The following is a 27,880-nucleotide window of genomic DNA, read 5'->3' on the forward strand; positions in this document are numbered from 1 at the left end:
GGCTCGAGACCCCCTGCCTTCCAAAGAATTCTGTTGTTGGTCTGTTAAATGTGTAACTGTAGTCTGCGTGTTAAGGCGGGGGGTTGGCCGGCAGTCACAGACCATGTGTTTTAGCAGCTACGCATGGTCAGAACTAGCTGCCACTTGGAATTCAGTTCCTTTATTGCTGAAAGGCAGCTGTTACATTCTCTTGGCAATACATACGTAGTATGAGGCTAGCTAGATCTGGTCCTAGTAACTACTTTCAGCTTCATTATGTGTATCTCTAAACATGCTCAGACAATGTTTGTTCGGAATTATACCTCTGCAACATTTAGCATGCCAAGGGGTGTGCAAAATTAGAAAAATTGGCACAACAATTTAATTAGAATGAAAAAAAGTAACTGGCATCACTGATAACATCATCCACAGAACAACTCACACCCCAGTACAACCTCTCATAAGCCCACTCACATATGCACACAACCACTCACATACCCATGCACATCCCATACAAGTACTTACACAACCACTCATGTATCCATAGAGCCACTCACACACCCACTCACTCATAGAGCCTGATCACACAACCAGTCACTCACCCATACATCTACTCACACTGCCACACACTCACCCATACTGCTACTGACACACCCAGTTATTTACCTATTCAGCCACTCACACACCCAATCAGTCATCCATACAGCCTCTCAGTAGAGCCACTCACTCATCCATACAGCCACTCATACACTCATTCACACACCCACGCAAGCACTTACATACCCATTCACACATCCATACAATCACTCCCACAGCCACTCACTCCCCCATACAGCCAATCCCACAGCCACTCGCTCACAAATAAAGCCACTTACACACCCAGTCACTGACTCATACAGCCATTCGGACACCCACTCACTCATCCACTCATCCACCCATACAGCCACTGAGACCCCCATACACACGCTCACACAGTCACTAAGTCACCCACACAGTTACTCAGACACCCACTTATACACCCATACTGCCTCTTGCACACCAACTCACATACCTGCACAGTCATTCAGACACCTCCTCACACATAGATACACACAGTCACACAGCAACTCATAAACTATGTAAAAAAGGAATCACTCATTAGTAGTATACTAATATAAATGTTGTGGTACCTTAGCATATAAGTATAACACACAAAAACATTTAGAAAACACTCACAATCACTGCATAAGGTCATCATGAATGTCATTTGAGATGTCATCTGTGATGTCAGTGACCATGTCATGAGTGATGTAATATGTGAGGTCATAAGCAGTACATTGCGGGGGCATAAGTTATAGTTAGATCAGGTAACTATAACTGCTGAATTTCTATGGTTTTGTACAAGTGGAATCCGAGCAAACTATAAAGTCCTTTTAACCTTTGTTTTTTTTACTGAATATCAAAAGTTTTTTAAATTCTATTTCCTAACTACATTGTCCTCATAACCTTTGTTTTTCTCAGTGAATTTCTAAGGTTTTTCAAATTCTAAATCCTAACTATAATGTCCCTGTAACCTTTGGCATTTTACGTGAATTTCTGAATTTACTGAATAACTGGTAGTCACGTTTGCAGAGTGGTGGAGAAAGTTGGCAGGGCCTCCGACCAGCTCACAGCAATCCTGCTGTGTGGGACTTACAGGAGGTAACGGGAGAGGTACTTGCTCCCCAAGGACCCTCTGCTTCCCAGGGGACCTTATCCCCCAACCAGCAGTTCACCAGGAGGCGTGTTTGCAAAGTGGTGAAGGGGGGCAAAGTGTCTCAGCAACCACGCTGTGTGGGACTTACTGGAAGTAACAGAAGGGATGTTCAACATCCTGTGATTCTGTGCAAATCACGCAATCTCCCCGTGCCTAATAAAAATGAATGTGCCTTGTGTAACGTAACTGGTGCTCATGTAAAGCGCTCTGATACCTTCGGGTCAAGTTTGCGTTATATAAAACTCAGAGAAAAAAAAAGAAATTTTTCTCTGCTTCCAGCAAGAAAGAGCATTTTTAATACTCTCGCTTGCTGCAAGTGGAGCTTTGCTATGACTTTCCAAGACATGGCAAAATCTATGTCCGGGCTTGGGCACCCCGGGACATAGCAGATGCCGCCCCTGGGTAGGGGGCAGTCCCCAGGGTCATCTATGGCTCCAGGAGGGGAGCTTGCAAAAAACACAGTTGATGGACAGAATGTAAAACAATGTCATACATTCACCCCAGTACAAGGATCTGGGCCTAAATCCATCGTTTTTTTGCACTCCACACCACCCTGGGTTAGACACTGGCTATATGCAAATCAGCTCTGACCCTGTGCCTCATGGGAACAGTCCAGTCCGAACTACCAAGCCATGTCTTTCCCAGACCGGAATCAAGCATCCAAGGACCGGTTTCTGGCTATCAGCCTTCATTCAGCCTGGATAGCTTGACTCCAGTGGTGTGGAGAGCCTGGGACTCACGTCTGAGCATACCCAGCCCACTCGGGGTGAAAATTGCAAAAAACACAGTTGATGGACAGAATGTAGAACAATGTCATACATTCACCCCAGTACAAGGATCTGGGCCTAAATCCATCGTTTTTTTGCACTCCACACCACCCTGGGTTAGACACTGGCTATATGCAAATCAGCTCTGACCCTGTGCCTCATGGGAACAGTCCAGTCCGAACTACCAAGCCATGTCTTTCCCAGACCGGGATCAAGCATCCAAGGACCGGTTTCTGGCTATCAGCCTTCATTCAGCCTGGATAGCTTGACTCCAGTGGTGTGGAGAGCCTGGGACTCACGTCTGAGCATACCCAGCCCACTCGGGGTGAAAATTGCAAAAAACACAGTTGATGGACAGAATGTAGAACAATGTCATACATTCAACCCAGTACAAGGATCTGGGCCTAAATCCATCGTTTTTTTGCACTCCACACCACCCTGGGTTAGACACTGGCTATATGCAAATCAGCTCTGACCCTGTGCCTCATTGGAACAGTCAAGTCCGAACTACCAAGCCATGTCTTTCCCAGACCGGAATCAAGCATCCAAGGACCGGTTTCTGGCTATCAGCCTTCATTCAGCCTGGATAGCTTGACTCCAGTGGTGTGGAGAGCCTGGGACTCACGTCTGAGCATACCCAGCCCACTCGGGGTGAAAATTGCAAAAAACACAGTTGATGGACAAAATGTAGAACAATGTCATACATTCACCCCAGTACAAGGATCTGGGCCTAAATCCATCGTTTTTTTGCACTCCACACCACCCTGGGTTAGACACTGGCTATATGCAAATCAGCTCTGACCCTGTGCCTCATGGGAACAGTCCAGTCCGAACTACCAAGCCATGTCTTTCCCAGACCGGAATCAAGCATCCAAGGACCGGTTTCTGGCTATCAGCCTTCATTCAGCCTGGATAGCTTGACTCCAGTGGTGTGGAGAGCCTGGGACTCACGTCTGAGCATACCCAGCCCACTCGGGGTGAAAATTGCAAAAAACACAGTTGATGGACAGAATGTAGAACAATGTCATACATTCACCCCAGTACAAGGATCTGGGCCTAAATCCATCGTTTTTTTGCACTCCACACCACCCTGGGTTAGACACTGGCTATATGCAAATCAGCTCTGACCCTGTGCCTCATGGGAACAGTCCAGTCCGAACTACCAAGCCATGTCTTTCCCAGACCGGAATCAAGCATCCAAGGACCGGTTTCTGGCTATCAGCCTTCATTCAGCCTGGATAGCTTGACTCCAGTGGTGTGGAGAGCCTGGGACTCACGTCTGAGCATACCCAGCCCACTCGGGGTGAAAATTGCAAAAAACACAGTTGATGGACAGAATGTAGAACAATGTCATACATTCACCCCAGTACAAGGATCTGGGCCTAAATCCATCGTTTTTTTGCACTCCACACCACCCTGGGTTAGACACTGGCTATATGCAAATCAGCTCTGACCCTGTGCCTCATGGGAACAGTCCAGTCCGAACTACCAAGCCATGTCTTTCCCAGACCGGAATCAAGCATCCAAGGACCGGTTTCTGGCTATCAGCCTTCATTCAGCCTGGATAGCTTGACTCCAGTGGTGTGGAGAGCCTGGGACTCACGTCTGAGCATGCCCAGCCCACTCGGGGTGAAAATTGCAAAAAACACAGTTGATGGACAGAATGTAGAACAATGTCATACATTCACCCCAGTACAAGGATCTGGGCCTAAATCCATCGTTTTTTTGCACTCCACACCACCCTGGGTTAGACACTGGCTATATGCAAATCAGCTCTGACCCTGTGCCTCATGGGAACAGTCCAGTCCGAACTACCAAGCCATGTCTTTCCCAGACCAGAATCAAGCATCCAAGGACCGGTTTCTGGCTATCAGCCTTCATTCAGCCTCGATAGCTTGACTCCAGTGGTGTGGAGAGCCTGGGACTCACGTCTGAGCATACCCAGCCCACTCTGGGTGAAAATTGCAAAAAACACAGTTGATGGACAGAATGTAGAACAATGTCATACATTCACCCCAGTACAAGGATCTGGGCCTAAATCCATCTTTTTTTGCACTCCACACCACCCTGGGTTAGACACTGGCTATATGCAAATCAGCTCTGACCCTGTGCCTCATGGGAACAGTCCAGTCCGAACTACCAAGCCATGTCTTTCCCAGACCGGAATCAAGCATCCAAGGACCGGTTTCTGGCTATCAGCCTTCATTCAGCCTGGATAACTCGGGGTGAAAATTGCAAAAAACACAGTTGATGGACAGAATGTAGAACAATGTCATACATTCATCCCAGTACAAGGATCTGGGCCTAAATCCAATTTTCACCCCGAGTGGGCTCGGTATGCTCAGACGTGAGTCCCAGGCTCTCCACACCACTGGAGTCAAGCTATCCAGGCTGATGAAGGCTGATAGCCAGAAACCGGTCCTTGGATGCTTGATTCCGGTCTGGGAAAGACATGGCTTGGTAGTTCGGACTGGACTGTTCCCATGAGGCACAGGGTCAGAGCTGATTTGCATATAGCCAGTGTCTAACCCAGGGTGGTGTGGAGTGTAAAAAAAGATGGATTTAGGCCCAGATCCTTGTACTGGGATGAATGTATGACATTGTTCTACATTCTGTCCATCAACTGTGTTTTTTGCAATTTCCAGGAGGGGAGTGGCATGGCCCTCCTCTATTACACAAGTCCGCATAGCTCCCACCTTTAATTGTTACCATTTGCCCTGGGGCAGTCCCCAGGGCACAGGGGATGCCAAGCAGGCAATCCCCAAATAAATTATAAACAATGTCCCGGGGAGGCGGTGGTCCCTGGAGCTGTATGAGCCCTAGGAGAGGGGTCTGTGCACCCCCTCCTACATATATTGTGCATGCCCCTGGGACCTGGTCCACCTGGGGGTCAAGATTACAGAAGCTTAGGAGACGGTGCTTCGGTTTTTAAAAATGTTCGGTGGGATCCCTGGATCCAGCGTAACTCCCACCAATTTTGTTTTTAAAAAAAAGCTTTTTGTGGCCCTGGGAGGTCAGGGTAGTCCTACCCTGCTCCCCTTTCTTTATTTTTTTAAGTTTATTGTGGGACTTGGCTCAAGACGAGTCCTATGATGGCTGCCAGCACTTCCTTGTTTGAAGTGCTGGTAGCCAATCAGATTTGAGCATGGGGCAACGTAGGGACATGCCAAATAAACAGAGGCACGCGGGAAGGCTGCCCCCTATCTCCAATTTTATTTGCCCTATTTATTGAACCTTTTGCTATTGCAATTAGGGGGAAAATGGCCCATACAGTACCAGTAGTTGGAATGATGAATATAAAACTCTATGCCGATGATATTGTGCTATTTTTTAATTCCAAGCCTACCAGTCAGTTGGAAATTTTAAAAATCTTCTCAGATTTCCAAAAATTGGGAGGTTACAAGATAAATACAAATAAAACGGAAATCATTTTATGTAATTGCACTGTAGACACTTTACTAACAGAATTTGGGCAAATATATAATATCCTTCCTAAGAGATATTTAGGAATTTATATAACAGAAAAGCTGAAAGACCTCTACCCATTAAATTATATACCATTATTAAAAAGGGTTGGCTCCCAATTAGATCGCTGGAACCAACTCCCACTATCAATAATAGGTCGTGCTGCCCTAATTCATATGTCTATTCTACCACTTTTTAACTTCCTTTTTAGTGCAGCTCCTTGTGCAATTCAGGCTTCCTTTTTAGGTTTCGCTGGAGGGCGGAGCTCTTAGCTCCGCCTCCAGAGAAATCTCTTGATTTCCAGTAAGGAGAATGGAATACGCCCCCCTGTCCCATTGGCTAGCTCCATAAATGGAGGCTAGCCATTGGAACAGAGATCTGTTTGTCAAGGCCGGACCAGATTCGGGGGCGTTCCCGAGATTTTTTCCCAGGGCGGAGTTACGTTTTCTCCCGTTCCCTCCCCTTTCACTGATGCGCTGTCCATTTCCGCCCCCCCTCGCTGTCCTGTGCACGTTTCCCACCGTCCCTGTCCTCTCCCCCCCTCCCGCCGTCCGTGTCCTGTCCCGCCCCCTCCCGCCGTCCGTGTCCTCTCCCGCCCCCTCCCGCCGTCCGTGTCCACTCCCGCCCCCTCCCGCCGTCCGTGTCCACTCCCGCCCCCTCCCGCCGTCCGTGTCCACTCCCGCCCCCTCCCGCCGTCCGTGTCCGTAAAAATCAGCCCCCGCCTGCCTACCTAAGGAGAAGGGCCGCTGCGCTGCCCGCAGCGACCCGGAAGTGGTTGGCCGGCCGGCCAATCCCAGCGCGGCCGGCCGGAAGTGCCCGCCCCCGCAGCCCGGGGGGAAGAAAGAAGAAGCATGGCGGGGCGAGGCAGGGCGCCATCGCAGGTATGAAAAGCTCACACAGACCTCTGTACCTTGACGCACGGGGAGGTCGCTTTGTTTTGAGGGGCTCGGGGCCGCGCAATAGGTGTTTCTCTGCCTACGGCTTATAGAATTTTGTGATCAGATATATATTCGCTGTCCTTAATGCACTTTAATGATTCGCGGGACAGTTCAGTTCTCATGCAACCTGGTATAACCTTTGAGATGGGAGTTTTTTTTTACCGCGGTGCATTAAAAGGGCCGTATTCGGGCTGCCCGTTCCTTATCGAATAAAACGGGACCACCCATGTTCTGGTCCCATCATTGTATTTTAACTTATTTTATATAGTGATTTTGCAATTGGATTCCTCTGATGGAAACTGAGGATGCTACAATAGTAATTACTTGTAACCGGCGTAGATTTGGGGGCGGGGGGTCGCGAGCTTTTACCTACAAATTCGTAATTGCCGGACGTGCGAGATCTGCACGCGAGAACCTCTATATACAGCTCAACGTAAACTGCAATCGACTGCCCACCCCACGTGTGATAATCTTGATATTTACGGGATCCTTCCTTGTGCCGCACCCTTGCTCGCTTCGGTTCTCACGCGCACCCATTCTCTGGCACTTGCTTCTAAAAGCTGCCCGCCCCTGTATACATTCATTTCAAAGTTGCCAGGACCATGCCTCATTCAGTGTCAACGTCCCCTCCCGTACATTGGCTTTATGTTTGAAGAGCATGCCTTGCTGGCCATATAGTACTGCACATTTTATTCACTACTCAAACAAGTTTCGCCTCCGTGGCTGCCCTCGACATCACCCTGCTGGAGTTCATGTTCTCCATTATAGTGGGTTAGAGCTCGATGGTATGAAGCACGTTCGCCCCTTCACGTGCTCCGATTTTTTGTTTGTCCAGAATCCCCCCAAAAGCACACACCCCCTAGAACCAATGCACATTGTGTATGACTTCCAGGAACCCCGCCATCCTCCGAGCATTGCACTGATGTGAGGTCACAGATTCTTTTGTATCATCTGTTTAACCTCGCCGTGTTTGCCGAATCACAAACATACATACCAACATTTGAACAAGCATTTACAATGCAACGGTTTCGCCTTTGGAAATGTTAAAGCTATTTGCAATGTAAATGACAATGGCAATTATTTATCTGTTTTCAAAACCAACACATAAATACAAATGTTGTCATTTACAATGCCAATAACTCAAACTTTTCCAAAGGCGAAACCGTTGCATTGTAAATGCTTGTTTAAGAAAGTGGATGGTATGCTTTCTTCTTTTCTATGGGCAAATAAGACTCCGAGATTAGCACTTAGCACTTTGAACTGTCCGATCACAGAGGGCGGACTGTCTCTCCCAAATATTAGAGATTATTATTATGCTACTTTTGCACATCACAGTTTTAGTTTTTTTTTTTTACAGATGATCACGAGGCAGATCATTTTTTTTAATGAGAAAGATGTTAATTGAATTTAAGATTAACTAACCAGTAAGAGTCACCAAATATCCAAAGAAGGTACGTTATAAGTCTATACTGTGGCTACTTAAACAAAAAACTCAGCTTCTGAAACACTTTGATATTTTTAGAACGAATAGCCCAACCAGCTTAATGAATCTAAATATAGGAGAGATGGGTACTTTGGATAAAAACATTTTGAGACTTTGGAAAGAAAATGGTTTTGAAAAAATGGAGGATTTTATTCTAGGGAACAGTTGGAAAAACTGGGAGGAAGTAGAAAGAGAGATCCAGCATTCAAATACAATTCTGAAATGGTCCTTTATTAGCCTCCACGCCTCACTGTGAGAGTTAGATATAGGTAACTTATCTTATAAATCATATATAAGTGAAGCACTAAACAGTTTGACGCAGAGGAAGATTAGCAGTTGGATAAAAAATTTCAATGAAGATAAATCAGTCACTTTATACGATAAGGCGAAAGACAGGTGGAGAAAGAGAGAAGATATTGAGATTAATAAATCCACCTGGGACAAAGTTAATAAATTTAATAAGTCAAATTTCGGAGGCGCTAACTTTAAACAGATGCAATTCTTCAGTAAATGGTTAATTTATAGAACACCTTCGTTTCCCCACAATATATATCCTCAAGTGAAGGATAAGTGTTTTTGTTGTGAAGAAAAGTGCAGTTGGAAACATATGATAATATGGGAATGCATCAAAATACAGGAATTTTGGAAGGGTATTGAAAATACAATTGATGCCCAAATTTCATTTAATGAAGTTATCTCAGTCCTTGGTTGCTCCCCCTCCCCTACTGCCCACGATGAGTCCCTATTTATAGCATCCCTTGTAGCAAAATCACTTATTCTGCAACTTTGGAAAACAGACAAAGTACCGACTTTTAATGCATGGAAAGCGAAAATATCTAAGATGCAGGGAAGGGAAAAAAAATATGCACTGAGGTCAGGGGCTCTTAGAAAATATAATAAATACTGGAGTGTGTTTGAATGCTAGTCACTGTGGGTTCTTAACTCCTTTTTCTTTTTGAAGGTTGGTTACACTAGACCGGCTCGTTTTTATAAGCCTTATTGTAAAGTTTGTTTTCACTAATATTAACATATTGCACTATGCACAATGCACTTTAAAATAAGTACAATTTCTCAGAATTTGTATCTCTATTACGGAATATTTACAGCCTGCCTTGTATGTATTATGTATGTTTCACGTTTTAAATCTTAATGCGAAAATTGATATGTACTGTTTGTTTTTTACATCTATGAACTCGCAATAAAATAAAAAAAAAAAAAAGGATCAGCTTCCCTATATTTACAAATGTGGAGTTTGTGTTAATAACCTATAATTACTGAACAGATTTACACCAAATAAAAAAAGGCACATCCCTGGACCAACATCTACTTTCCTGCCAAATCTGCTGTAATTCCATTCAGCAGTTCGGGCTGTAGACGTGTCTAAAAGTATTATGGGAATTAATATGGGAAACACACTTTTTTTAACCCCTCCTATTTCTCGGTCCCCACTTGATGGATCTCCCCGGAAAGTTCCATGCGCAACAAGAATAACTGGGGCACTTGTTTTGAAAAATTTTGTGAAGATTCGTCGAGGTATTGCCAAAGTTATAAGCAAGTTAAAAACTATACTATAACTATTACTACCTACTGCTATATACGGACACGGAGGAAAAAAGAAGTGGATACAACTCATCAACCGGAATTCAAACGGAATCCAACACGAGGACGACCAAGGGGAAGAGCAAGAGGCAGGGGAGATCGCGACAGAGACGACTCAAGCTCCAGCAGAGGAGAAGAAAAAAACAACAAAAAACCAGTGGGAACCAAACGTGGGGTTTACAGAAAACGAAAATGAAGATGGATGAAGAAACGGTAAATAAAACTATAATAAATCTTTCTTCAAGAACATTGACTTTTAAAGAAAAAGAAACCCTGTGTTTAGGACTCACATTTTGCCCCACCGAACTTTTTGATTATGCAGACACAAGGGTGGATATTTTTTAATTTATTAGGAAATTGAAACTGTCTAAATTTCATTCATTAGTCAAAAAGAAACCTGTAACTAATCAAGACGAGGTTAGTAGTATACCAGAACTTACAGTTGGGGATGTTGGCATATTACAAACTGTCTACTCGCTAGGAGATGTAACCTGTGATAATGTATTGGACTCGGATGTTGTCGGTGTCAGAGAAACAAGAACAGATAGGGCGGCCAACACTTCCTTTAAACCCAAATCAGTGTTCTATCCCACCCTTCCACACGATGCAATTGACACCTTTCACGAGGTAGTAACCAGAGAACTAACCAAACTTAAACACACATGTTCCAAACAAAGGAGAGGTGACAGTAATTTGACTAAGGGAGAAATGGATTTTATCTTTTCCTTAGCTAACGATAAAAACGTGATCCTGAGACCCTCCGACAAGGGTGGAAATATCGTGTTGTGGGGTAGAGAATTATATATAAAGGAAGCATTGTTTCAATTACAAGGTGGATTATTCTATTGTACCAGCAATATGAATGACTACAACAAAAGTATTATTGAAACATGGGAATACCTCACTGAGTGGCACAATGGGGGATTACTTTCATGGCAAGAATTTCGTTTTTTAAAGAAAGACTATTCAAAACTCCCCATTTTCTACCTTCTACCGAAGGTTCACAAAGATCCACATGAACCACCTGGGAGACCTATTATTTCTTCCATAGGTAGTGTAAATGAAAACCTTTCTAAATATGTCGATCATTTTTTAAGAGAATTTGTTTGCCAACTACCCTCTTATACGAAAGACACAACAGCTTTTCTAAAGAAACTTGAAAATATTGTATGGGTTGAAGGCTCTCTATTAATTACCATGGATGTGAGTGCCCTGTACACTATCATAGACCACACACAAGGAATGGAAGCTAGTTACCACTACCTTAAAAAGAGAGGAATAGGCTTTCGGGAACACACTGCCATGCTAATTCAAATGATGAAACTGTGTCTAAAAAATAACATTTTCATGTTCGATGGGGAAATTTACAAACAGACCCGTGGGGCAGCTATGGGTTCGGCCTTCGCGCCTAGTTTCGCGAATCTCTTTGTAGGTAAGTGGGAAGAGGAATTGAGAAATGATGTGACACTGATTGAGGACTTTGCCAAGGTACAAACGTGGATCAGGTACAGTGATGATCTGTTTTTAGTATGGTGTGGCACTAAAGATGAAGCATCTAAATTCATTGAGAAACTCAATAGAAAGGCGTATAATATACAGCTGACCCATACTATAAGCAGATCTCATGTAGAATTTTTGGATACTGAGATAAGAATAGTCGAAGGAAGACTTATCTCTATACTTCATAGAAAAGAGACATCGGGGAATAGTCTCCTGCATGCTCTGAGTGCACACCCTGAACCTTTGAAATGGAGCATCCCCTATGGGGAACTGCTCAGGGCTAAGAGGAATTGCAGCGACAATGAGGGGTTTCTGGTGGAACAAGAATGTATGATATCCCGATTCCGTGAACGAGGTTATCCTGAATGGGTGCTGACGAAGGCAGTGAGAAAGGTGGCTGAGGTAGAAAGAGGAGAAACCCTCACCCCCAAAACCGATAAAGATAATGTTACTGAACCAACCAGAATCATAACAACGTATCATGAAAGATCACAACAAGTCTGCAAAATTGTTGTAGACAACTGAAATATTCTCCAGTCTGATAACACTATAGGACCTGAGTTATCTGATAGACCCCAAATCACGTATAGAAGGGGGAGAAACTTAAGGGATATTCTGGTGAGAGGAGACATATCAGACACTAAAAAACAGCACATACAGGGCCTCAAAGGATTCTATCCATGCGGATATTGTGTTGCCTGCAAATCCAGTTACATGGTCAAAGAAGTTAGTATTCCAGGACAAAAAGAACCACATAAAATCAAACAATTCCTTACGTGTAATACAAGTTTTGTTATATACGTATTGGAATGTCCATGTGACATGAAATATGTAGGCAGCACAACCTGCATGGCTAAGAAACGCATACAAGAACACCTAAGAGCAATAACTAATGTTGATACACGATACCCCGTTGCTAGACACTTTCAGCAATTCCACCAATCTAATACCTCGCTACTCAGATATTTTGCAGTGGAACAAGTCAATGTGGGCAAAAGAGGAGGTAAGCGGGTATTAGCACTCAGGAAAAAAGAATCCAAATGGATTATGGAGCTAGAGAGTACATATCCCGGTGGGCATAATTTAGATGAGGAGCTTGCAACCCATTTGTATGAAGAATAAGTCTAACCTGTGGATATGTGATTGATGATTTTTTGTTCTGTACTGCATATATAAGATGATTGCTTATATTATCCTTGTATTATTTTAATGCATATTTTAAATGTGTTTTTTTTAGGAGAAAAGGAAGGGAGACACCGGAAATATAATTTTTCCGAAGCACTGCAGATCTTCCCTACCCTTTTCTTTGGCGAATGAATTTGCACCTCACTTGATTAAGATAAGAACACTCACTTTCACAGTTTTTTTTGTTGGACATTATTCAGGTCTTCAATTGTTTTAATTCCGTTGAGAGTCCTGATGCTTGCGCAGTAATAACATACATGGGGGATGTAGCAAAATAATATATGGAGGATTGCATCTAGGAAAAAGCATAATATTTATATAATGTGATTTGTGTAAGGTATCAATTAATGAAAACATAGGCACTTGACCTTATGAAATGTTGAATTAGATATACCTTTTATACTTTACAGATCGAATGATGATTGTTAGAATTGGGTCAGGGTACTAGACCTTGTAAATACGATGTTTGTAATATGCAATAGGAACCCATCAAACAGACAAGTGGGCACACTGTTGTCACCACTGTTGATCAATTTCTGCCTTCCCAGCTCTTATGTTCTTCTAACATCTAAATGTAAGAAGGAAATGATATGCAATTGCGTTTTTTTATAATTGTAACATTACAATTTAAGTTTTGAGAGCTGCCTTATAAAGTGTCAAGCATGATCAGTACACTAGTCAAAAATGGCGGATCCATTTACATCCAGCAAAAGTAATACTGGAGGGATTGCACTTTCTCTATGTTTAGTTAACTTTTCCCTTGTTTATGTTTGTTTATTTAAGCAAGCGTAATGTTGTGTTTGGTAACGTGTGATCAAGACACACTTTGGTGTCGAAACGCGTAGCGTTATTTGAGAAATAAAAAGAAACTTGAGCATCGCTATTGCCGAGTGCGCGTGTTGCTTTGAAGCACTCCGTGGAAAGATATATATATATATATATATATATATATATATATATATATATATATATATATATATATATATATATATATATATATATATATATATATATCGCGATGCAGAGATCCAACAAAGAAAAGGAAATCAGCGAGCCCACAATGAGGTTGCAGCCGGTAAGTTTTTAATGCTGGCAAGAAAGACGACGCGTTTCGACCACGTATATATATATATACCCTCAACCGCCCTAAATGCTAAAAATACCCGTACCACCCAAAAACCCACACCCCCCCAAAACCCGTAAAATACCCCTCCCTCCCAAAAACAACTACCCACTACAAACCCTAAAAATACCATTGCCACCCAAAAACCAATACCCACACTAAACCCTAAAAATACCCTTACTACCCAAAAACCCATACCCACCATTAATCCTAAAATTACCCTTACCACCCACAAACCCATATCCACCCTAGGCCATGAAATTACCCTTACCACCTAATAACCCATACCCAACCTTAACCCTTTAAAAAATGCCCTTGCCATCATATATATCATATATAGGCTTTCCTGTTTTCAGTTTCTATTTTTGGTGAATTCTGGTGGATTTTGTTCAGTGTTTTCAAGTGATTTCAATACCTTAATAAAACAGTGGTTATCAGTGGTTACACATTTTCGCACCATTAAATACAACAGAAACAGTGTTTTTCCAGTGTTTATGGAACTTTTTGCTTTTATTATTGCTTGCTTTCACACTGATAATACATGGTATATAAATAGTGTACGTCTAGTGTATATGAGGTGCAAATAAATGTTTGCAAATCAAACCTATTTTAGAACTCTATACAATACTATACAATACTTCTACATTGACTATTTGATCATGTGCGTTCTCTTTTTCCTTCCCATGTAAACTTTTTTCTGTGAAAAGGCCCTATCAGCATTGGGACTTGAGGCGAGAATGCCAAAACAGCCAGAACACAATCTGCTAACTATGGCCATTGTCATGGCTTTCCATGCCAATTCTGGTGCACTTGAAGATTGCGATTCTCTGGGCAGGTTCTGCAACCTTTGCGTTGAACTGGGCGCTTATACCCTTAGAGTTCTTGAAGCGGTCAAAAATAAAACAGCACTTTTGAATCTACAGAGAAAATTCCATCCATCATTTCAAGCCGTTTCTCATACATTGTAAAATAAAAGTTCCTGAACTGTTCTTCAACATTGCTTTGTTTACCAAGTGGCAAGCACTCTAACATGGAACATGTTGCAGTGCCAATGTCACTAAAGGTGCAAGGGTTTTTACAGACTCTAGTTTTTTTATTATGTCCACTACAGCAGATATGTTTTCCTGTAAAAATCTATCACATCACTATCAATATGCGACCGAAGATCCTCACATTTTTGTCATCCTAACTCAGCAAAAATTCTGTTAACGGTTGCCCCATGGATAATATAGCATTCACAGCCCATTGGGCTGAAAACCATCAGCTAAGTGACACAGTTTGGATGACTCTTTCTTTGATGCCACAGAAAGCACAAAATTAGAAAGATTTGTGTTTTAGTTCCCACGCATAAAAAACAGTGCACCAGAATGGACTAAAAAGCCAATAGCATTCTTGAATCACTCTGAGGACTGTAAAGATCCTTTCAGCATACCATCCAACAGGTGGCAAGGATCTCTTACAGGCAAGCACTTAAGCTCAGGTATCGATTTTGACAGGTCATCAAGCAACTTTTTCATATACATAGCTGAATCCCTGCAAATACAAGAAATACCACCCCAATCTTTGTTGAACTTGGAAAGAACCTTTTTGCAGCAGCATTCCACTTGACACTGCATTCCATCCCGTCATGTTTTTACCACTATCCCAGATGCTCGGTGATAGCACTTGTTTCACATATACTTGTCACTATACCTTGCATTGAATGTTTAAAGCCTGAGGTTTTGGCAATTCACCTACTATCAATACTGACTCACTAAAAACCGGGGGCTGATATGTCATGGGCTTTTACCAATTCTCTGTGGGTAAATGTGATGGCACATATTGGGAAAGGATCTTCTGAAAGAAGCCATTTTACCTATCAATGAAAGAATCAAACACAGCCAAAATATCAAACATGATTTTGATATTTTCTGATTCTCTATGGTTTATAAAATAAATAAACAAGACCTAAAACAAGTTTCTAAACCCTGCATCTTTAGACCAAAAACCACAAAATCGAAAAAGCAAAAGGAAGAAGAAACAGTATTTTAGTGACATACCTAAACAACAAACCTCAAGCAGAATAATGTTAGCCCAGTCTTGCTTGCTGATAGCTTGTATAACAAAGTTACATTGTATTGGCCCCTTCAGGAAGAATAAAATGGTCCTTTCACTCTCCTTTTCTGTTCTTTGAATGGCATTTAGGTTGTTGTTATGCAGGTGTTTTTTCAGTGTGTAAATGTTTACACTGGTGGGGGCTATTGCCCTTTTGGTGGGGTTTTTTCAGTTATTATAGGTTTAAACCTAAAACCGGACAGCCTAATCATATATATATTAATACCTACGAAAATACTTAAATTTACATGTAATTTATTTCTACTTCGAGTATGCGTTTACCATTCATGCTTTTACAACAAAATTTGTTGTAAAGTCATCCGTGGTAAAGCATACTTATTGTAAAATAATTTGTTGTCAAAACTCATGTTGTAAAGACATTGTAGCTGTAATGCCTTTGTTGTAAAGGCAGTTTCCCATCCAAAATATATATGTAAAAAACTAGAGGCTATGAATGCAGACTTTAACAGCACGACTCAAACTAAGAGTAGTGTGTACCTAAATGTATTTAATATCAGTCCACTAGTGTGGTTGTCGACGTTTCGACCCCAGAGAAAATTATTTTGAAAAGGGTCATCATCAGGGCAGAAAACAAGGGAGCACCCAGCTTTCAATGATAAAGTATGTAGGATAATTTAGTCTAAGGTTAGTCCCACAGAAGTGAGGGCAATATACGATTGAATCCAGCAAAAAGAACTGGCGTCGCTTGAAGCTGTTTAACTGTACCATCTGCTGACGGATGAAACGTAGACCCAGTGAATGCGGATGGTGCAGTAGATGCTAAGCAAGGATAAATGCTGTTTCTGAGGATCCTATCCCCCATGGCTCATTTAATTTTTGTTGGAGGGCACCCTTCCCTGAGCCTTTTGAAGGCCTAGGGGACCCCATCCTCTGGGCCAATTTCATTTTTCATGGGGGTCGAGGCATGGGGGTCCCCCTCTCTGAGCCTTTTGAAGGCCGGGTCTCCATGCCCTGTGGTCGATTATAGTTTTTTTAGGAAGGAGATGGGGTCCCCCTCCCTGAGCCGTATTACAACCCTGGGGACCCCATTACCTGGTGCTATAAGTATGGGTGGGGGTAAACATTTACTTTTCTTCCCTGTCTGTGAATGAGGGCAAGGAAGAATGTTAGCTCTCACTCCAGTGACAGAATGTAAATACGATCCCACAGGGTGTAGTCAGGGACACCGGGAACTTGGGGCTTGCCGTACGGCCCCCAACATATTTTAGAGATGAAGGTGCCCTGATTGGGATCGGAGTACCCACCCAAAAACAAAGTGTCCGGCTCCAGTGAACACCGAGAATGGGTGATGGCTGGGGAGCTAGTGGGGAGCTGGCTGGGGTCATGGTTGCCCTGGGGCTCTCTCCGCGGCCTGAACCCAAAAATGCTGTGAGTATTTTGGGTGGGACAAAGACACCTACCAACATTTTTTTGTAAAAAGTAAATAAAAAGGGGGAAGAAGAATAAATGAATGGCCAGAGTCATTCATTTACTATTCACTGCTGTGGGAAGGAGCGCTCCATAATGCTGTTTGTGGGATCATTTAAATATATTTTGGTGCCTGGTGGTGCCCAACCTGCGTAGCACTAGCACATTTTGTAAGTGTTGTGTGGGCAGCCTCCAAGAAAACCGTAAGAAAGTTAACCCTATATTTGCTGGGGTGTATAGGACATGACCACAGGGTTTTTTGATGGTATTTTAAGCATTCCTTTAGCTGGAGCATTTGCTCTTCAGCTTGGAATCTTAGAGATCCCTTGTGGTTGGCCGTATGGCTGCATTATGTGGGTTGATGAGTGTAGTAGAAAGGATACTTGTTTAATATTTTACTCATATGTTTACTGACAGACATTGCAATGACCACTTGACAAAACCAACAGGGCTGTCTCCTATATATTGACATGACTTACATTAAAAAACATTAGAAATTAACTGAAGAAAGGTTAAAGTGGTGTTATAGGTAGGTGACAATGCTAGTTGCAACATAACATTGTAAACTAAAAAGAATACTGCAATTCACCAGTTATGGTTATCTCAAGTAATTATAACTCGTGCCCTAAAGCAACAATAACTTGCTCCCTCGCCATGCACTGCTACCACCCTCACATATTACATCACTCATGTTCAATGACTGCATTGATAAAATATCCCATATGACATCATTGATAACAACTCTGTGTGTGATTAAATTGACTGCGCCTAAACGCTCTAACACGATATTCCAAAATCTAGACATGAACTGAGCACCTCCATTGATTACATCGATTTCAGGAAGTACACGGAGGATCATTATTTCTTTCAAAAAGAACAGGGCTAATTATGTAGCAGTAGGCAACTTTGGGAATGGGACCAGATGGCCTAATTTGGTGACAAAGCCTATAATTAGCAATAACACCGTACAACCTGAAAGCAAGTAATTCAGCAATCAATTCAGGTATTGGTAACCAAGAATGTCTTAGTGTGGGCAAAGGTGGTAACATGCCCACTTTCGTTTGATGAGGTACCTTATCCTGACCACAGACAATGCAATTGAACACATACTCTGCAACAGAACATTTCACCTTTGGCCACTAAGAAGTCCTGATAACCACATCTTGTGTATTTTTTATGCCAGGGTGACCAGAACAGGGATTATCATGACAAAGCCTTATGAATGTAATCTCTAAAGATTTATCAGAAATGAACAATCTATTGTCCTTGAGTAGTAGTCCCTGACATTCGTTTATAATTGCTGGGCCATTTTGTGTCTAATCCATGACATTCACCTGCCTTAAGGCTGTTTCATTTTGTCAATTTCTGAAATTTCTGTGTACCTTGTAGACAGATGTGTGACTAAAATCATAGGAGGAGGGTCAGTTTATATCCCTTGTCGAGATAATATACCCACCTTCCCTTGCCTGTAGGTGATGTTGTAGATAAACAGGAAAAGCAAAAGGAACATTTGGTGAATCTATGATTAGTACATTTGATTGATTACATGAAACCTCAGCAATAATACAGTGAAGCAACTAATGCCAGTGCCAACCATAAAACCATGAACACAGAGAAGCACCCTGATTCTGACGCTTCCTATGGTGCCTCAGAAGTGCTGTATTTCATAATCTTGCAGTACTGATTCGTATGTATTTTTCCTTCCTTGCCTCTAAAAATGTCTCATACTCAGGCCCAACCTCCATAAACCACCATTCCATACTTTCCGGTCCTTCCAACTGGCTTAGTCTTTCTGATGTTTTCGTTGTGCTTAGCTCTCCAATCCCTGGTCTTTTCCAACTGAATGCTGCCATTAGGGCCGTGATTTAGAGGGACAACTTGGAGCATTCATACAGTGCAGCTACAGGTGAAATCTTGGGCTGGTGCACAAAGAGCCAGAGTAAAAGCATTTGCCAAGAACAAAAGTTAGAGATTTGAAGATGTTCAGAAGCCATCATAGTTCGGATCATAAACAATGCCAACTAGCAATCCAACTGTGTCTTTCACATGAACCACCAAGCAGTTTCTGGGAAAACAAACAATTATCTCCAAGTTAGAACTTACATTTCCTTTCTTTCCACTACTCCCTATACCTTACTTGTTCTCCCCACCTCACCCTGAGGCCATCTGTTTGAACCAAGTGGTAAATGTATGCATTAGCCGAATGGAATGTGGGTTTTACAACTGGTAAATCTAGACCCACTAAAACACCCCATTCTACGGGACTTAGTTTGTAATTGCATGGTATTGATATGGATGTATCATATAGTGATGGTGAGTTTACATGCAAATGTACAGGCCTGCCAGTACTTCGCAACTCCAAATCAAATTCCAGGTGTAGAGCCTACAGCTTAATTTCACCCCACAAGGGACGGGATTGAAAGATTAAGTGCTCTTTCCAATTGGATGGTTTAGTAAGGTCTTCAGATCGGCCCATTGTGGTCAGCAATGACCCTGGTGGAGAGCTGAGAAGACAATCAAATTTGACTATCGGAAGAAAGTAAACGTTGTAACAAGATTTGCCTTAGTAAACCTGTGGAAGGATCATTAACAATGGAGCAGCCGAATTAACTGCAAGCCAGATCGAGGCTGCCTACCGGGAAACACCGTTTACAATGCATGCAATACATTGCATGCAATTACAATGCAAGTCGTTACAGTGACTTTCTGTAGGGGGCAGAAGGTGTTGGATTTGTTGGATTTTCAATCCAACACCTTCCCTACTGTTGCACACACTGGAGTTGGAATAGTAAATTATTCTATTCCAAACTCCAGGGCCCCCCATACAGCAAGTCGCTGTAATGACTTGCGTTGTAATGGTATGAAAATGTAACAACGCTTCGTTGTAACGACTTGCGTTGTAATGGCATGCGTAGCAAACGCATGCAATGTAACGAGTGCTAATCCTGCCTACCAGACAAAACCCTGGTATACCAGCTGTCCCCTTTCATGTTGGCCGGAGGTGCGGCCTGCATCTGCTAGGAGCTGGATGAGGACCAAGTGCAAGGCGGGTTTCTCTCTGGAGGACCATATTGACACCCAAGGGCCAGAACATGCACACTCCAGGGCACTCCCTGTGTGCTGCAGGGGAAAGCTCGGCAGAGTAGCCCACTAGCAGAGATGCACAGTGGGCTCCCCAACAACCAGGCCTTGGCCACAAGGGGTCCCTGGTATGATAGAATTCCCTTCTGAGGCAGAAACCCGAAAAATCCGCTATGACTAAGGGGAAACTAATTGCCTTGCCTTACGAGGCTGCAACCTTGTATCCTATGTGCCTAATCTGGGCCTGCCTTTATTTCAAGAGACATAGGAGTGGCCCACCCTGGGTAGTACAATACCCTGAAAAGGACAAAGCCAGGGCCACATCTTCATGAAAACATGATGCTACTCGAAGCGCCGGGCACAAATGCCAGTGACTGTATGCACGTTGCTTGGAGAGCAGGAAGGAAGCTACTATCAGTCTTCCCTGCAGGCTTCCACACAGGCACCCAAGCAGCAGGGCCGGACTCGTCGTAGCGGGCACCGGGCAATACCCTGGTGCGCCGCACGGGTGGGGGCCGGTTTTAGGCCCCTGTGGGCCGTTTAGCCATTTTTGCAGCTATGCTGCAAAATCGTCCCTGTAGCAAAATCGGCAGAAAACCGGCCCTGGCAAAGAGCTCGGCAGCACCCCCAACCCCCCGTGGAGGGGTGGGGGGCGACCAAGCACTTTGCCAGGGCCGGTTTTGGTTCCCAGTCCGGCCCTGCCAAGCAGGTATTGCATGAGTTACTTTGATGGCAGGGGAATACCTGGTTGTTTTCCACTGGTCCCTCGCCAGGAAGCTGTGCCAATTCCACTGACATGGCTCGGGCTGCAGCCTAAGCAGGTGACTCTCAACATGCAGGCTTCGAGCTGTGGTTCCAACTGGCTATGGAGGGTGGTGGATAGATGATGTGCAGGTGAGATATTCCTCTGTTGTTGCTAGGTACCTTATTGCACAGTTCCAAGTGGCCAGGAAGGAATCTGAAGACTCATGTCACCCTACCTGGACGTGTGTATGCCTGCATGCATTGGGAAATGGCATAGCTGCCTGTCTCTGCTGTTGTAAGAGCTGCTTGATCAAACTGGTGATGCTTGTTGGGGCTCGTGGTCTGAGCACCTTGAAACTGTTTTTGAACTGTTGACTCCAAGGCGGGAAGGGTGCAGGTCTGTCTCACTGTGCAGGTGGCATACAGACAGTGCTGTGATGGTGACTCTTGTCAGTGGATTTCTTGGCTTAAGTGTCAATGAAGAATGCAGCTACCTGGCAGAATTAGCGAGAATCACAAAACATATTGATCGTTAACATTTTGAATGCATCTTGTAACCCTGGGCTCCTCCAGGGGTTCGCCTTGTCTGATGGTGGGTTGAATGTCAATCGCCCAGCTTCCCTCTAAAGCTGGAGGTCTTGCAGGGGCCTTTGCTCCCTTTATCTTCCTAAGGTCAGACCTTGATCGCCCATTGCAGGACATTCGGTCCTGGTGCACAGGCACAGTGTCAGCATGCCTGGCCTACCTCTTATGGGGAAAGCAGGTGCGAAGTCTATGCCAAGAGTGAAACTGTGGGCACCTGGATGTGTGTCACATGTGTGGTGTCCACAGGCAGCCCACACACACTGCTTTTGGTGCCTCTCCTGGGGCCTGGAGGCCAACCTGCCCCTGCAGGTTCTGACTCCTACTCCAGGTTTCTGTCTACAATCTGAGAAATGCATTTTAAAAAAAAGGTGGCAATTATGGGAATAGATTAAAACCTCTCATATGCCTAAACAATGAAATGATCAATTATCATTGTCTGCCTGAATACATCAGGATTGCCACTAGGGCAAATGTCATTTATTTTGTTCTCACCCCTAAAAGGCACATATTACGTTTTCTTGATAGTTTGACACGCATTACTTTCACATATACATTTATAAATGTATACGGAATATATACATAAATAAATTACTTCACAAGTTTATTTTGCCCTTATCTTTTCATGCATGTCTTTAATGATACGGGTGTTTGTTAACTTTAGTTCATAATTCACCCGGAGGTAGTCTAAAATAGAAGAGAGTGAGATGAAGAACTCTCCGTTTATTTACATGCTTCTTGCATTCAAAATGTAATCAATCCATAGTCTGTTTTAATCACAAAGACTCCTTCGAATTATAATGATCGACGTGTTTCGGTCAGGACAAAAGCTTGGCCCAATGGTTGACTCATCTAGGATCTTTTAGACCAAACCCATCATAATTTGAAGGGCATGCTCAAAGCCAAGCAAGAACACATAACCTTGTCTTTCTTTGGTCATAACCAGTTGCCATTTATCTTTGGGACAGCTTAGACCACATGACTGTGTCACAACCCTCCGGGCTAAATGTCAGAACTTCAATGGCCTGTTCTCTCGTTGGGCTATGCCTCTATGGGACATTTGCAAGAATTGAAGGCATCGAGACACCCACACTGCTGAAAGCTACATGCAACACCCTGCTAACAAATTAGATAGATCAGTCTTTAATGGTCAAACAATGGCATCAGACAACCATGTCTCCAGTCAATTAGAAATCCCAGAATCATGGGGAAACCCTTAAACTGCTAACAGACTACAGTGAAGCTACAAGATGCGAAACAAATGACCACAACACAACAAATTAAAAAAATGCAAGGCAATATCATTTTTTTCTTGTAATAAAAAATTGTGTCTGTTGCATTTTGTTCACCGTTATTTGTAAGTCTTTCTTACTGTCTGCAGCACGTTATCTGTTTTTTCGGTATGCACACTGCCATGCTTGTGGAAGCGCAAAGTTCAAAAGGAAGCAACCAAGCATAACAGTATATGTTTAGTACCCAATTTAAGATTGAAAACAACAGATCAAACATGAAAGGCAACGTATTGATATGCTAAATTGTGACTGCTTCCTTGAAATAACTGCTGCTTTGAGATTACTTCACTGGAAATATTCACACGGAGAAATCCACAACTTTACAGCAAGATCCAAGCTGAATCTTTCATTTGCGTTATTCTACAGCAGAATAATCAATACATCATTATTTATGATCTAGGTGCCATGATGTTATCAATCAAATACTCTTGAAATAGGCACAATGAAATCTAGGTCTTTAACCCCTTCGCTGCTAGGCCTTTCCCCTTGTGCTATGCCTATTTTTGGCTATTTGGACTAGTTCGTGCTTAGGCCCCTGTAACATTTTGTCCACATAAGATATCCATGCCAAATTTGTGTCCTTCTCTTCCAACATTCTGAGGATTTCAAAGGTACCCAGCGGTTGTGGATTCCTTCGGAGGGGACCGAGAAATATGCCAAATTACAGCTCATTTTTGTTATTTTTTCGGAAAAATGGGAAAAAAGTGCTGCAGAAGAAAGGGCTGGTTTTTCTCCCTGCAAAAGGTATCAACAAGCATTTACAATGCAATGGTCTCGGCATTATTAAAGGTAGAGCTATTGGCATTGCTCATGACATTTCTTTTAATTTTTTTTTAAAAAACATAAAAAAATGGTATTGTCATTTACAATGGCAATAGGTGAGCATTAGAGAGTAGTAGAGAGTATTCGCGGGCACAGAGCCACACAGACAGAGGCACGCACACACACACAGACAGAGCCACGCACACACACACAGACAGAGCCACGCAAAGTAAATGGTATTGTCATTTACAATGGCAATAGGTGAGCATTCGAGAGTAGTAGAGAGTATTCGCGGACACAGAGCCACACACACACACACACACAGACAGAGCCACGCACACACACACACAGACAGAGCCACGCACACACACACAAACAGAGCCACGCACACACACACACACAGACAGAGCCACGCACACACACACACACACAGACAGAGCCACGCACACACACACACACACAGACAGAGCCACGCACACACACACACAGACAGAGCCACGTACACACACACACAGAGCCACGTACGCACACACACAGACAGCCATGTACGCACACACACAGACAGAGCCACGCACACACACAGAGAGAGCCACGCACACACACAGAGAGAGCCACGCACACACACTAAAGTTGAGGTGGTGCTTAGTGATGTTGAGGTGGTGTTGAGTGATGCTATTGTAGTGCATAGTGTGGCTGTGGTGGTAGTGAGGCATGGTGAGGTGGTGGTGTTGTGGTTGGCGCTGAGTTCTGTTTAACTGGTGTTTTGAGGAGATGCTTGCTTGATTCTGGAGGTGATGTTGCGCTGAGCTTCATTGTTTTTCAGACAGGGGATGACATCCGTCATAATTCAGATGACATGAGTTTATGATTCATTTGTACTTATAATTATATGCTAAACCATTTGTACTCCAACAACTAGCAAGACCTGTTGGGGCCTACCCTTTGCCTAATACAGTCTTTTTGACTTTCCCTCTTACAAGATATTTACCTATATAAATGTTATGAGCCACGAGTACATGACACGGATTGCTTTCAGTGGACGTGCACCTCTCAACTCACTGGAGGGTGCTACATGGGCAGAAATATGTTGATTTACACGTATCATACAGGCCAGTGCTGGGAGGGGCCCCGTGATGAAGCATGCCACCTGACAAATGGGTGAGGGACTTCCACCCATAGTATAGGAGTACCTATGGCTCCTAACTCATACAAAATATTACTCTTGACAAACAGCAATTTTCAGTGCATATTATATGCGTTGGGAGGACGTATACCCATTGCCTTTCCCTCCCCACTCTCTTTTGTGATCATACTGTCAATATTACCATCAACTACTTTTTAGGTTTGACTTATAACGGTGCTTACGCCATTTATGGCAAAACTACTGAGATATATATACACACACAAAAAAACAAGTAATATACTAACCTGTATATCAAACTTAAACAGCTCTTTCATACCTGCTTCTATCATGGCCCAGAACTCTCCCAGAGCAGGACAAGTTAAAAACTTATGAAGGTCGTCGGCTTTTACCTGGTTACACTTTGGGCAATGGAGAATAGGACCCTTAGAAAATGTTGCCAATCTAGCCGGAGACCAGTATACTCTGTGAAGAGAAAAAAGATGGTTGCGCTTTAAATTGGCGGGAGAGACTGTAATATAGAGTAGATCAAAAGATACTTGCCATATAGCCTGCAAGTCGACATCCGATACTAGGTCTCCCCATAATTGAGCTGGCAAAGAGAAGTCCCCATCTTCTTCTTCCAAAATGGTCCAATACAGAGTTGATGTTTTTATCCGCCTGTGCTTTCTCAGTAAGAGTTCCTCCAGTACTGTCTTAGCGCCAATTTCAGCTGCAATAGCCTGACTCCAGCTCTTGATTTGTAAATATTTAAACTTGGATAGATTCTTGTCTGTGAGATTGGAGATCTCCTCCCAAGTTAGCAGAACCCCTTCCGGCATTAATTGACCCCAAGTTCTTAATTTGCCCTCCAGGAGAGGGGTAGTCAATGAGTCTTTGGTCCACTCTGGAGAGCCAGGTGATTCCCAGATCGGAGCAAGAGCAGAGTAATATGAAATACTCAGTGATCGTCTAACTCTGGCTCAAACGTACGCTATGTCTCTCAGCACCTTTAAACAAACCTTCTTAAAGAAACGCGGATCCCCAAATTTCAGCAGGAAACCCTGAGCGCCCCCTTGTACTCCGGATAACATTATCTTGAACATATCGCCTGTTTCTGTCCTCTCTGGAATATCGAATAGCGTTAGCCCCGCCTTCATTAACAAAGTCCAGGCATAGACTTTCAAATCTGGAGCACAGGGCCCTCCTTTGCTTTTCTTTCTACGAAGCTTCTTCCATGCAATCCTTATGCCCTTAGAAGCCCATACAAACGAATTCCATTTAGCTTGAATTTTACTTAATTTGGCTTCTTTAAAAGCTAACGGGATGTTCTGGAACAGGAAAATTAATTTAGGGAGCAGCATCATCTTAATAATATTGACCCTCCCAATTAAAGTTAGGGGAAGAACCAGCTTCTGAGCGATTCGGCAGCCTCTCTCTCAATTTTCATCAAATTTCTATCAGCCAATTGTTCTATTTCCTGCGTAATTTGTACCCCCAAATATCTTATTTCATGTTTTAAAATTTGAATTGGGGTAGAAGTAGTGATATTCCAAGTCATACATTCAGATTTAGACTGATTGATCTGATATCCAGAAATTTGCCCAAACTGATCGGCAGCGTTATAAATGAGAGGAATTGCGTTAATTGGGTCTGAGGTATATAACATCATGTCATCAGCATAAAGAGAGACTTTTTTTCCCCAGCTTTTGTATTTAAATGGTACAATGCCCTGATCCAATCTAAGTTTTTCAGCCAATGATTCTATATATAAATCAAAAATCAGAGGTGAGAGGGGACACCCCTGTCTTAATCTTTATGGATGCTGAGAGATTTCCATTTATCAAGACTCTTGCAGTTGGTGCGTGGTAAAATGCAGATATAGATCTACAGAAGTTCCTGCCCAAATTACACCTATCTCAAACTTTCTCCAGAAATCTCCAATTAACGTGATCAAATGCTTTAGTAGCATCTAATGGTATGATTGGTGCACAGTCAAAATATCGACTACAAAATATCGACTGAACACAATATCGAGTTTTAAATATCGAATGGACAAAATATCGACTGGACAGAATATAGACATAAAAAATATCGTTATTAAGGTAAGTAATGTAATATCGATTGTAAAAAATATAGACATTTAAAATATCGAAGTATATAATATAGTTTAATAAAATTATAGAATTTTTGATAATATTGAATTTTTTATAGTGATATTTATGTTAATATGAGTGTTAAAAGTGTGTATTTATGTTATAAAATGTTTTAATTAATGACATTTTAATTTTTTAATTTTTGCGTAATTTAATTCAGTAGCGGGTTGTGGGTTTATAGGGGAATAGGGTGGGGAGCAATTTAATTATAATTAATTAAATATGTAAATGTATTTATTGTTATTCATTTTTAATTATGTGTTAATTAATTTATATTTGGTAATTAATTAACTTTTAATTGGCAATTAATTTAAATTAATTGATTTATTGCTAATTATGTTAATTTTACTAATTTATTTTCTGTAGCGGGTTATGGGTTTATAGGGGAATTGGGTGGCAAGTAATTTATTTATAATTAATTAAATATGCTAACATATTTATTTGTATTGTTTTAGAATTAATTGTTAATTAATTTTTTATGGGTAAATAATTAAATTAAAATTGCTAATTAATTTTATTTAATTGAATAATTGCTAATTATTTTAATTTAATAACTTTTTTAATTGTATTTAATTAGAATTTATTGTAAATTCATTTTAAAATGTGAAATTATTAATTGTTAATTTGTAATTAATTTGTATTAATAGTTAAATAATTGTAATAATTAATTTTAATTTGTTATTTTAATTGATTAATTATTATATTATATTAAATTCGTAATTACTTTTAAATAATTTTGGATAGATATTAATTTATATTTATTGAAATAATATATGAAGTATTTAATTTCCCTACTGTTGCACCTACTGGAGTGGGAATAGTAATTTTTACCCCTACGCTATCCAAC

The 27,880-nt window shown here is 42.2% G+C and overlaps 1 pseudogene; it reads left to right on the forward strand.

Moving 5' to 3' along the window:
- Positions 1–21,563: 21,563 nt before the first annotated feature.
- Positions 21,564–21,717, forward strand: LOC144820919 (5.8S ribosomal RNA; annotated as a pseudogene).
- Positions 21,718–27,880: the final 6,163 nt, after the last annotated feature.

This window comes from Lissotriton helveticus, chromosome 2_1 (genome assembly GCF_964261635.1).
Source record: "Lissotriton helveticus chromosome 2_1, aLisHel1.1, whole genome shotgun sequence".
Lineage (NCBI taxonomy): Eukaryota > Metazoa > Chordata > Amphibia > Caudata > Salamandridae > Lissotriton > Lissotriton helveticus.